The sequence below is a fragment of the Pollicipes pollicipes genome, unplaced genomic scaffold (genome assembly GCF_011947565.3).
Source record: "Pollicipes pollicipes isolate AB1234 unplaced genomic scaffold, Ppol_2.1 Scaffold_5402;HRSCAF=6389_pilon_pilon_pilon, whole genome shotgun sequence".
Taxonomy (NCBI): domain Eukaryota; kingdom Metazoa; phylum Arthropoda; class Thecostraca; order Pollicipedomorpha; family Pollicipedidae; genus Pollicipes; species Pollicipes pollicipes.
Window position 1 is genome coordinate 1 of NW_023596673.1, and position 11,040 is coordinate 11,040.

General features: G+C 46.9%; 1 long non-coding RNA gene across 2 annotated transcripts; it reads right to left on the reverse strand.

Moving 5' to 3' along the window:
* Positions 1-201: 201 nt before the first annotated feature.
* On the reverse strand, positions 202-5,632 carry LOC119102045 (uncharacterized). 2 transcript variants are annotated; one of them, XR_005094638.1, is made up of 4 exons: positions 5,540-5,632; positions 5,215-5,278; positions 4,132-4,194; positions 202-241 (listed from the first exon to the last, which is right to left on the reverse strand). It is a non-coding gene; the product is annotated as an uncharacterized LOC119102045 (long non-coding RNA). The 2 variants fall into 2 exon arrangements; XR_005094639.1 differs by having other exon boundaries at positions 5,560-5,624.
* Positions 5,633-11,040: the final 5,408 nt, after the last annotated feature.

Sequence of the window (11,040 nt, forward strand, 5' to 3'; positions counted from 1 at the left end):
ACTTCTCACCTGCGCAGGAACTCCTGGTACACATCTCACCTACGCAGGAACTCCTGGTACATGTCCCGCCGGATGGTCTGCCGTGTGACGGCATGGCGGCGCAGCAGCAGGCGCCGGATGTCGTCCGTCAGCGCGCCGTACAGGCACCGCTCGCCGTCGAACGTGTTGGCCTCGCAGCGCGCGCCCGCCTCCAGACTCGGTCTCCGCCAGGTCAATGTGGCCGCACAGGCAGGCGTAGTAGCTGCGCGCAGGCGGGAGGGCGTCGGACAGCGGCCACGGAGGCAGGCGCGGTTGGCCACGGTCTCGACCGACCCGGTCAGAGCTGAGGCGATCAGAGCAGTGTGGCTGGCTCGCCGGGATGGATCATGGATGCCATGTAGCTCATGTGTGGCAGAGTCCAGATCCCGGATCTTGGGATCCGAATCAGGGTCAGCGCACATGTCTGTTGACTTGTGCCACAAATATCATGGCACTCGTCGACAACGCCCACCGTGTCCTCGGATTCTTTTTCTTCGAACACGGTAAACCGACGATAACTTGGTGCACAGCGACAAAAAAGCAGTGAATCACTTTGCGAAATCGATAACGAACGCAGCCTGCGCTAGCTGATGAAAGCTGGCCCTATTTGTTACACCTTAACGATGTTGCTGCCACCTAGCGGCAAGAAGACAATCCGGGTGACAGCTGGTGATTAGGGTAGTTGTTGGGCATTCCGGTTAACTACAAGATGAAATCGGTAAAAATACCTGTAAAACATGAGCTTCTCCTGCTCCGTAGTACACAATAATAATCTAAGTTGACCATCGAAAACATAACGCGCGGGTGTTGTTTTGTAACATTTTTGGGGCTCAGAGGGTCTATAAGCTGCTTCTTTTTATCCATCGCCAAATTCGTACTTCTACATGCTTGGCATAATTGGGTGCCCGGATCCCCTAAACAATACAGACGACAAACCCGACTAAACACACTCGCACAGCGCAGCAACACACCAGGCATGATTGTTGTGTAACAAACTCACGGTCTACACGTTTCGAAGCCCCTCAATTTGTAAACATTAACATCAAGACGCACCTTCACTATTTACGCCACGTTTACGAACTGGCGAGTACTGCTCCATGCCGTTTCCACTCTGTGTGAGCAGACGTATGGCGCAGTAAACGGGGGAAGGGCTAGAGTTTGTTTGCTGGTGAGCATGGCCCCTCCCTCCTCCGTTGCAGGCATAACATTTTCTGTGCGTTCGATCCCGCGACCCGGAACACCATGGCATCACGCCGAGCCGACACCGGCGGCGCTTTGCACTTGGGGGCTAAGGACAATCGTTTCAAACGGAGATAGGCTGCATCAGCACAGCTGAAACAATTGCAGACGTGGATACCGGAACAGATGCAGCGAACCCGACACCAGACCTTATTGGGAAAAACCGTAGGCCAGATTCAGCCGTCTGCGCGGCCTGAGCCTGGCTGGATCGGACTCTGACGCACGGAAGGGTCTCACCGATGTCAAGCGCTGGAGATGTGTGCCAAGAACCTGCACGTGGTTGTGATAGCCGAGCCCGGTGGGGAATACGATGGATGGCGCATATCTCAGGTCTAGTCAGGTCCTGGACAGGTTCAGTTAACTGCCGGCAATACCCTGAGAGTAAGACGACGACGTGACCGATCCTGGTGTGACGACACGGCGGTAAACGCTTGACGCCCTGGTGTCATCTGGACGTTGTTTGCATTGGTCGAACAATACACCCGCCCTACTGTTTGCTTCGCCAGCTGCACGCAATCAAGTTCTAACCGCGGCAGCCGTTCAAAGAGCTCGATAGTGTGACAAACTGGACTTAAGTCGCTCACAGGACCGCATGGCGAAGAGGCTGCAGGAGCAGTGCATGAGCTGCCTGTGATCCAGCTCGGCCCCGCCAGCGGCGACGTTGCGCAGTGCGTGACCTGCACGTGATCCAGCTCAGTCCCACCAGGTGGCCACGTCGCTGCAATGACGGCAGCTGCAGCTGCTGACCTCAGGTGCGACCAGCGGGTCCCCTGTGACCTGGCTGCCACCGTTCAGCGCGAAATCGGCCGCTAAACCACGCAGGGTGAGGTGGTCTCCGCTCACGGCTAACACGCCGCCCTTCTAATGCATTCTGGGTCGATATTTAGTTGCATTTTAGCCATCTTCAGATAAAGCAAATGCCAGCTTCAGCATTTTAACGCGGGTTCAACGTCGTGCTGTCGTGAGTCTGCGTTCTGATGTGATTGATCATGGGGGTCCGGAAGTGGCGTCGCTCTACTGACTTTAATTCGATCCCTGTTTGCACGATGGACGAGTCGACATAAATTACCTCTGCTCAGTCACTCCTTTGCCAGCACCAAAGCCTTTGTCTATAAACAATGTTTGTCCGTCACTGGGGATTTACGATGCACTCAGCTGCTGACTTATATGGCGTCGCCTATCTCTCACCCCGGCAGGAAGGGCGCGCACCGCGGGAAATTAAACCCGTACCTCTGGTCGATGCATAAATGTCTGAATTCGTTCGCACGCATACGACAGCATGGTATGCACCTCGCGGGTGGCTCAAGCTCGGTGCAGGCTCACTAAGAACATACGCGCCGATACAAAATCCAAGAACCCAGCTTCAGGACATGGCGAAGTATGTGGTGAGCAACATGCACAATGTGATTCCACATGCAGGAAAACGACAGATGAACCAGTGGTTCAAAGAATATGAGGAATTGCCTGAAGCTCCTTGGGTCTCCCCCACACCGCGTGCGAGATATCCCGCAGCCCGTCATGGAAAGGAATGCAGAATGCTCCCATCCCTAGGCAGTTGCTTTTGGTAGTGATGAGTGACAAGATAGCAGAGATCAGGGCCCAGGCCGTGAAGCGTATGGAGACGTGCTACCCTGCGTCGAAGGAAGATGTTCGCCCGTTCACTCTGCCATCTTTAAACTTCACTGCCAACGATTACGGGCAGTTATCCAACCGGGGCGCAAAGCTGGTTGCAGATCTGGCACTGACAAAACACCTGAGTGGGCAGGATCCGCCACTGACGAAACAACCTGAGTGGGCAGGATCCGCCACGGACAAAACACCTGAGTGGGCAGGATCCGCCACGGACAAAACATCTGAGTGGGCAGGGCCAGCCACTGACAAAACACCTGAGTGGGCAGGATCCATCACTGACAAAACATCTGAGTGGGCAGGACCTGCCACTGACAAAACATCTGAGTGGGCAGGACCACCACTGACAAAACACCTGAGTGGGCAGGACCCACCACTGACAAAACACCTGAGTGGGTGCTCACACCAAGCTCACAGCAGGAGTGGCCACATACAACAACCCTTCCTTTCCCAAATTAGCGTTTTTGTCGTGCCGATTTTCATACACCGTCCTGATGTTCGGGGCGTGGGAACGGGTCACTTCACTGTTTTGTGAAACTTTCGATCGCCGGTGGTGCGTGGGACCATGTTTGTGCAAGCGTCGACAGCGAAATGCGCACATCATATTCAACGCTTGAAGCCGCTCGGCATAATATGTTATGCTCCATGTTCACTGAAGGCTGTATGTGTCACTTGCATTGGAAATTGTATCGATTTCCGAGCCGAGTTTCCCACAGATCGATCTGTTCTGCCAAGTTGATCACACCTTATATATAACATGTCTTATTTTGCTAAAAAAATATGCAAGTTGTGATTTACATCAACAGACATCAACACTGAGGAGGGCGTGATGTAGCTTATCAGCTGGCACAGGCTGGGTTTTGAATGTTTCAAAGAAACATTTTGAGAAGTTTAATAACATGCCATTCTGCACAAACTTCTTGCTGGCTCACCATCTTCTGCAACTGATGACACATCTTGCTGCCCACTGGAGCATTTATGTCTCATCATTTGGCTGCTTGCAATGTGCACAAAATAACAGATACCTTCAGCAAGCATGCCTCTTGCTAACATAATGTATAACAGGCAATTCTGAAATAAACTCATCTTTGTCTCTTTAATCAACATCTGCCACATTAACAGTAAACATAAATTTTCAGGGTTAAAAAATGCTCCATATGCACTGAAAATTAATGAACATGCTATGATTCTGCATGGTATTTGAAATAAGCAAAAGAAGGTTTCAAAGTACAAATGTAGGCTTACAGAGGTGTGCTGTCCCATTTATCTCTTGTGTTTACATCAACTTCCTTGACATCCACCAGATACCTGCAAAAGAAGAGCACAATGTATTCAAATTATGCACAAACTACATCCAACTAAAATGCTTCTTGCCATTCTCTTTACACATCTAAGAAGTTCAAATTGAGCACTATCAGCATGTTTTATTTCCTGGATCTCATCCCAAACCGTACCCACAGGACAGCCCAGCATATACTTCGGACACAAATAACAAATGTTGGAACACAGGTTCAACATTTGGGTGATCAAGCTGCTTATATTGGAGACAATGTGTCTGCTCTGTGGCCAATGAATTGGATCAGAGTACTGGCTGTGCTCTGGCCTTGCATGCACCAGTGACCCACGACCCGGCAGCCGGCCAGGGAGTAAACATGGCACATGTCTGGGTATTGTATGGGACACAGGAGATCCCTCAGCCAATCCACCTGGCAGACAATCTGAGTTGGGGTCACACTCAGTCATTATCAGTGTTGTATTATCTGGGAGGTGGGTTCCACATCCAGACACTATCTCCTGCATGGCATGACTACCCTGATCCTGCTGTCACTAATCCCATGCATGAAAACACACACACACATTATATATATATATATATATATATATATATATATATATATATATATATATAGATATATGGCTATACACAGCTTTAACTAGGGATGTCTGGCACTGACTACATCATGTGGAATGATTTCCTTTTAACCTACAGATGCAGTGATCCTCCAAAACTTTGTCATTGTAGGTTCTATCAAGGTTGTGCTGGCCTTGCATAGGGAGAGCATAAAGCAGGCTGAATACTGTCACACAATACATGGATAACATGACTATCTATTGAGTTATGTGTCTATATTTACCAAACTGACTGACCACACTAGAATACAACTACTAGAACACAAAGACAGTATCTAAAAATTCTGCTAAAGCGGCGTGCAATTGCTACGTGAAGCTCTCAGACTAAGATGTGTCTCCAATGGAATAATTTGTCAAACATGCAATAAGATAACTACATAGTGAAGCAAGAGGAATAGCTGGGAAACGATGACATACTTCACTTTTGAGAGGTCACCAGTTCTGCATCCAAAGAATAGGTCACTGGTGTCCATTCTTCATTCTAGAAAACAAAAACAACACTTGGATTAGTATACCAATTGCCATACCAATACCTGCATATAACACACACATAAATACATACAAAGCTGGCCAATGTCGAGCAAGGAAGAAATCTGAAGTCCCAATCTCAGCGCCAACTCATAAAAGTTAAGACCTCAGAGCAAATGTCTATCATTTGATTCCAGTAAGCAAATTTAAATCAGGAACACCTTTCTAGAAAATATCAAGCGGAAGGCATGCACCCAACACATTGCCCCCGTACCTATTACCACCCATACGCACACACGGAGGCAGGCCCCAGCACCACTGCTAAGTTGTAAAAAGGCCTTGTTCACGATCATTCGCCCGTTCCGCGAACTCACTAGCGCTAGCGCACTTTTGTTTGTACTCCATATATGTACGAACGGCGCAGAATTGCCTCCCCTCGAAAAGGTCCGAAATGGAGCAGGGCCACTACAGTATGAAATTTGGATTGCCTTATGGCAATCAAGCGCACGTACTTTGGCTGTCGTACTTGTACTGTTGAACGGCCTCTCACATCTGTAACCAGGGGCTATTCAACAAAATGAGTGGCTTAGCACGGATTATGACGAAAACTTCTCCCAAAATGCAACAATAAATGGGATTCACAACTGAGCGGGTCCAATTCGGAAGAGTCGTTAGCGGGCCCACTTCCCTCTCAAAAATGAGGAGTTGGAGCCCAAGTTAGGGAAGGGGGTGGGGGCTGAAATCCAAGTTGGGGGAGGGCTGGCGTCCCCCCTCCCACACACCCATGCACATTTGAATCACGACAGCGATACAAAGCAGTCTGATTTCACTCTGCAGTGTTTCGTTTCGCCTGCCCCTTATGATGGAACGCAGCCCGTTAACATTTCATTCCAAAGTTGTGTAAAGCTGTGACAAAATAGCGTAGGTATAGCTTGGTGTCTAAGAAATCTAGCAATGCTCCATTTAAAGCCCTGAAATGGTGTCTGCATGAAAATACTGAAATGAAAAAGCTAGTTATGGAGAGCAATATTTTGGCACAAGGAGAAGACAAGTGGACTTTCTAAATCGGATTAATTGCCGACAAGATCCACTATCTACCTAACGTAAAAAGGTCACCATAGCTCACTTTACCTTTTTAAGTTTTAGGTATACTGTCTGACATGGTTATCGACGTACAAAAAACAAGCTGTGTGTTACTAGACTGTCATTGTATATTGATTTCATGCCCAACAGCAGAGGCGTGGCCGACGGAGAGCCTTTGGGGCAACGCTTCCCCTCTTCATTCCCTGGAGATGACAAGAGTCTTACGCTGGCCGAATGCTTTGGTACTCTTAGGCTGTTAACGACGCCCTTAGTAAGGTAACATAAAAAACGGGCCCTCTAGGGACTTAAACTGCATACCAAGCATGCAAAGGTTCCCAATAAAAATGACTACGAATGTTGCGCGGATTTGTTACTTCCGATTTCGCTTGTTTCATATGTTTTGTGTCCTGTTGTTCGACTTTTCCTTTAACTCTACCTAATTGCATAAAGCAACCGACGACGTGACTGACTTAATTTAGTTGAAACTCATGCATGTTTTTTGAATAACGTACGTATATGACGTTGAGTGAATAGACATGATGTTTGGAATGTATTCAGAAATATCAATCAGCGGGGTAATAGAGCCACTCTGTCGGAAGAGTCACGTTTATTAAAAGATAAGTTCAGTTGTTTGGTTAACAGGGGCGGGCACTATGCGTGTAGAAATAACTGGCGGCATTTGGGCCTCCTTTTACCTCCCGTATTGTCCCGTATTGTATTATCATGTCATTGGGGCTTTGAGACGTGTTTCGGTGCTTAGACTATATAGCATTGCCTGTCTATCATCCTGCCACTAAGGACGGCTACTGAGGGTTATCATTTTAGAGATAGTGGCCTCACAAAAGAAACGCCCGTGGGAGTAGCAGACGTGACCTGTACGTGACCTGCAGACCTGTACGTGACATCACTTATGTCAAGGTTTGAAGTTCCTAGATCATGACTTTGGGGTCAAAGAAGGTCAGAAAGTCCAAACTCCTGTCCCTAAACCTCTTTATGCAACCTTCGTCAACCTAGATACGTGTCTTAAGCAAAAGTTTACTGGTGTTCAATTGAGGTCAGTGACCTTATTTGACCTCCAGGAGGTCTCGGTAACCAAGCTCGTACAAGATTGCTGCTATTTTATCCTTCTAATAAGCGTCATATGCTAGGTGGTACGTTCCTGCAAAAACATGTTGGCCTGGGTCATTTTAAGTCAGTGACCTACTCTGACCTTGATTAAGTCCATGGAGCATGTCCTTTGCGGTTCCTGCCATAAATAAGTTCGAAATGGCCACTAGAAACTACTCCACAAACCAAGCTCCCGTGTAAAAAAGCAGACTAGTTTTAACCTCGGTCTGACCTTCATATCTGACCCTAGGTCATTGCAATTGGTTCCAGCTTTTCATTCTTTTCGTGTATGCCTTTAAAATTACCTAACATATGTACAGCTTGGTCTAGCACTCCGTTATTGCATCACATTAAGCGATTCCCTAAAAGTACCTTTTCCCGACAGCCATAACCTGACTTTAACATGCCACAGGTCAGCGACCTTCCCAAGTTTGATTTTTATATAAAAGATTCGCTTTTCAATTATCTACAACTTTGCAAAGTTTACGCGGCTACGCTGCGCCGTTTGCAAATCACTCAAAAAACCTTCGGGTGCGGTCAACCTGCCCCCCCCCCCTCCCGATTAAATCAGCAAGAACAGCCTGGAAGTACACAGCTCGTTTTTGGCTACCCAACGACCAATTTAGACAGGCCATAGCTATACTAAATGTAGTGATCGATGGTTACATTTTTACGTTAGGAGGATGTTGGATCTTGCACCCGATTTAGAGCACGTCTTTATGGTTTCTTCTGTGGGTAAAGCACTATCCCACAGAACAATTTTTTCAAATCCGTATTCCTAAGCAGATAGGATGACCTGAACGACAATGTCATCACACGGTTTCAGTGCTTCAAATCAGCCACCTTTTGATTTAGAAGACGTCAGGTTTTGTAAGCATCCCGCAGCCATTTGGTCCCAAATTTGAAACCACATGACTGCAGGCTGCTACGGAGTGTAATCATGCCGCTTTACCACTAAAATCCTGCGATTTAAGTGTGTGCTGGTGCGTGAGAGCTTGTGAGAGTGAACGTGTGGGAGAACTTCAGCTCTCCCCAACTTTAGTTTCAGGCCCTCCCCTCCCAGCTCGGGTCCCAACTTTGAGAGGAAAGTGAGACCCGTTGAATGAAGCATGTCATTTTATTCTGGAGTATTCAGGGATTAGGTTTCGTCGTAACTCACTGTTTAGCACCCCTCCCCCCACCCACACTCATTTTGAAACTAGCCCCTGGTTACAGAAAGGAGAGAAAATATTTCAAGCGCGTGCGTTCGAACGTTATGGTGTAGTCCAACGTACATACGGAAATGACCCTATTCCTTTTCAAGTATTTGACAGCATGTTATACAGATTATTTTTGTCATGTATGTATACGCACTTTTCAATTCATTTAGTTATATTACGCAGCCACCTGACAAATTCCTATAAATTCAACTGAGGCCTCATTTAATTTTGGCAGTTTTTACAGAAGTCTCAATTTCTTCATCGGTAGTAATGAGTGGAAGATGCTTTAACAGCTTAGCAGTGGGATATTTTGTGGCAGCCTTCTTTATAAGCCTGACTAATGCCGATGTAACCGTCCGGAGCTTGTGGACAGCCAGATTCGGTTTTTTGGCAGTTTTTCGCGGTTGCAGTGGAATGCGAAACGCCAGCGATGACAACTGTCAACCATTATCAGGGCTGTCAGTTTCGCCTTCTATTCACCTTCCTTTCCTCATTCACTGCTTCATCCCGCATGCTCACAACTCCTCCCTCCCTCCGGGGCAAGGTGCCTACCCACTTCAGCCACAGGCGTGCCAAACTGGCAAGTGCCCCTAAGTGCCCGAGTGTACGCGCATAGCCCAAAGAAGGTTCCTTGTGAGGGAGGTCTCAGTGATAGGGTATTCTCAGATGGCAGCCGCCCTGTTCCCCTGTCACATCTCTTATCCGTGTCATAGCCCTTCAATAGTCATTGCCGTTCAAAAGTTATCTAATCCCGACCAAACTAAATAAGTAAAATGCAGTTTTCTGGGACAAGTCCCAAAATTTCGTGTAGATGGAACATTGCAAAAACCAGTAGAAATTGCTCCAATACTGATGTGTTGCATGGGGAAAGTGTAAATAAGTTCAAGTAGAGTTTAACGCAGCCCGGGGTGTCACTTAATGTGACTTCGAGGGACCTGTGCGCCTCAAATGCTGACTTGCCCTTTCCCCTCCCCCCAATGCTTCACTGAGCCCCCTCAATACGTCTGATCAAAGAGGGAATAGTGATCCAAACACATACGAAATAATTATCTAAACTATTGGTACACTATTTAGTCGTCACCTAAGTGTATTACTATTATAAACATGTTAAATATCCTGTACGTAGCTGATGTTTTTGTCATGCCAACTCCTTCATGTGTTGAGCCAGCCTGCTACTGGTTGACGAGCTTTTGAATGATAGCCCTTCGAATGGGATAAAGAGCAACTGACGGCGATATGCGGAAGCTCTGAAAACTACATGATGCCCAAGATAAAACAAACCACATGTTCCCCTGGGCAGAAATATGTGTATCTTTCGCACAATCGTAGCTGTGGTGGATCCAGCAAACGTGGCCGCGGTGGTTATACGACACGGTCAGTGACAGCAATAGTCATCAGCGATCGCTTGCTAAGATTTAGTTTAATGATCTTCTGAGAATTACATCTCATTGTAAGCTCTTTACAAAAGGGTAGCTCGCATCAAAATGAAATGGGATATGATTAATCCGAGTAAAACGATTCTGAAATCTACGAAATATGAAAACATTAAGCAAATTCCCCCCCAAAACTTACTATTGTGGATGCGAGTTCAAGTGGCCCAAAACTGGCGAGAAACCGTGCTTGGCTGCAGGTTAGGTCAACGTTTTCGGCTGAGGCCCCCCCCCCCCCAACCGGTTTTAGGGAGTGATGTCTCTGCATACAATGCATGGTTTACTGGAGCTCATCTGCCATGGCCCTTGTTAGGTGTATATGTTTATTGGGTTAATTAGTGGAAGCGATTGTTTTTTACCATCTTTTATTTGAAGTCCAAGCCACAAGACTTAGAACTTCCGCGAAATCATGACGCAGTTTCATTAGAAATTGCCAGCTCTGGCAAATTTGTTCATTTGCGCTATTTGTCAACCATCTAATAACATACCCACAGAGGGAAACAAGAGACAGTACATAGTTAGGAAATCAAGGCATAATTCGCCTTTGAGGGGCTATCGTCTCTGCATAAGAACAGGTCGTTAGTCTTCATTTTTCATTTCAGAAAGCCCAATTACATTTGGGTTAAGGTGCACCATACTATACCATGCCTTAAACCCAAACAGACACACAAAACAAGGATGTCCGGAGGGGGTTCGGATCCACAATAGCTTCGGATTACAAGCAATCAGTTTGTGGAAGTCATGGAAAGAATGGCGTAACAAAGCTCAAAACAATTGCTGAAATAATTACCTCCGTCATGTTCGGAATGTGACAACGTTATATATTCTGAACAGAGACGAAACTTTTCCTAAATACTAACGTGAGTTTTCTGAGATGTTGTGAATGCATGCCCAATTAAACAATAAAGCTACGACCATAGCGCGTCTTCCTTTTTCGAGGCGCCACATTGGATCGG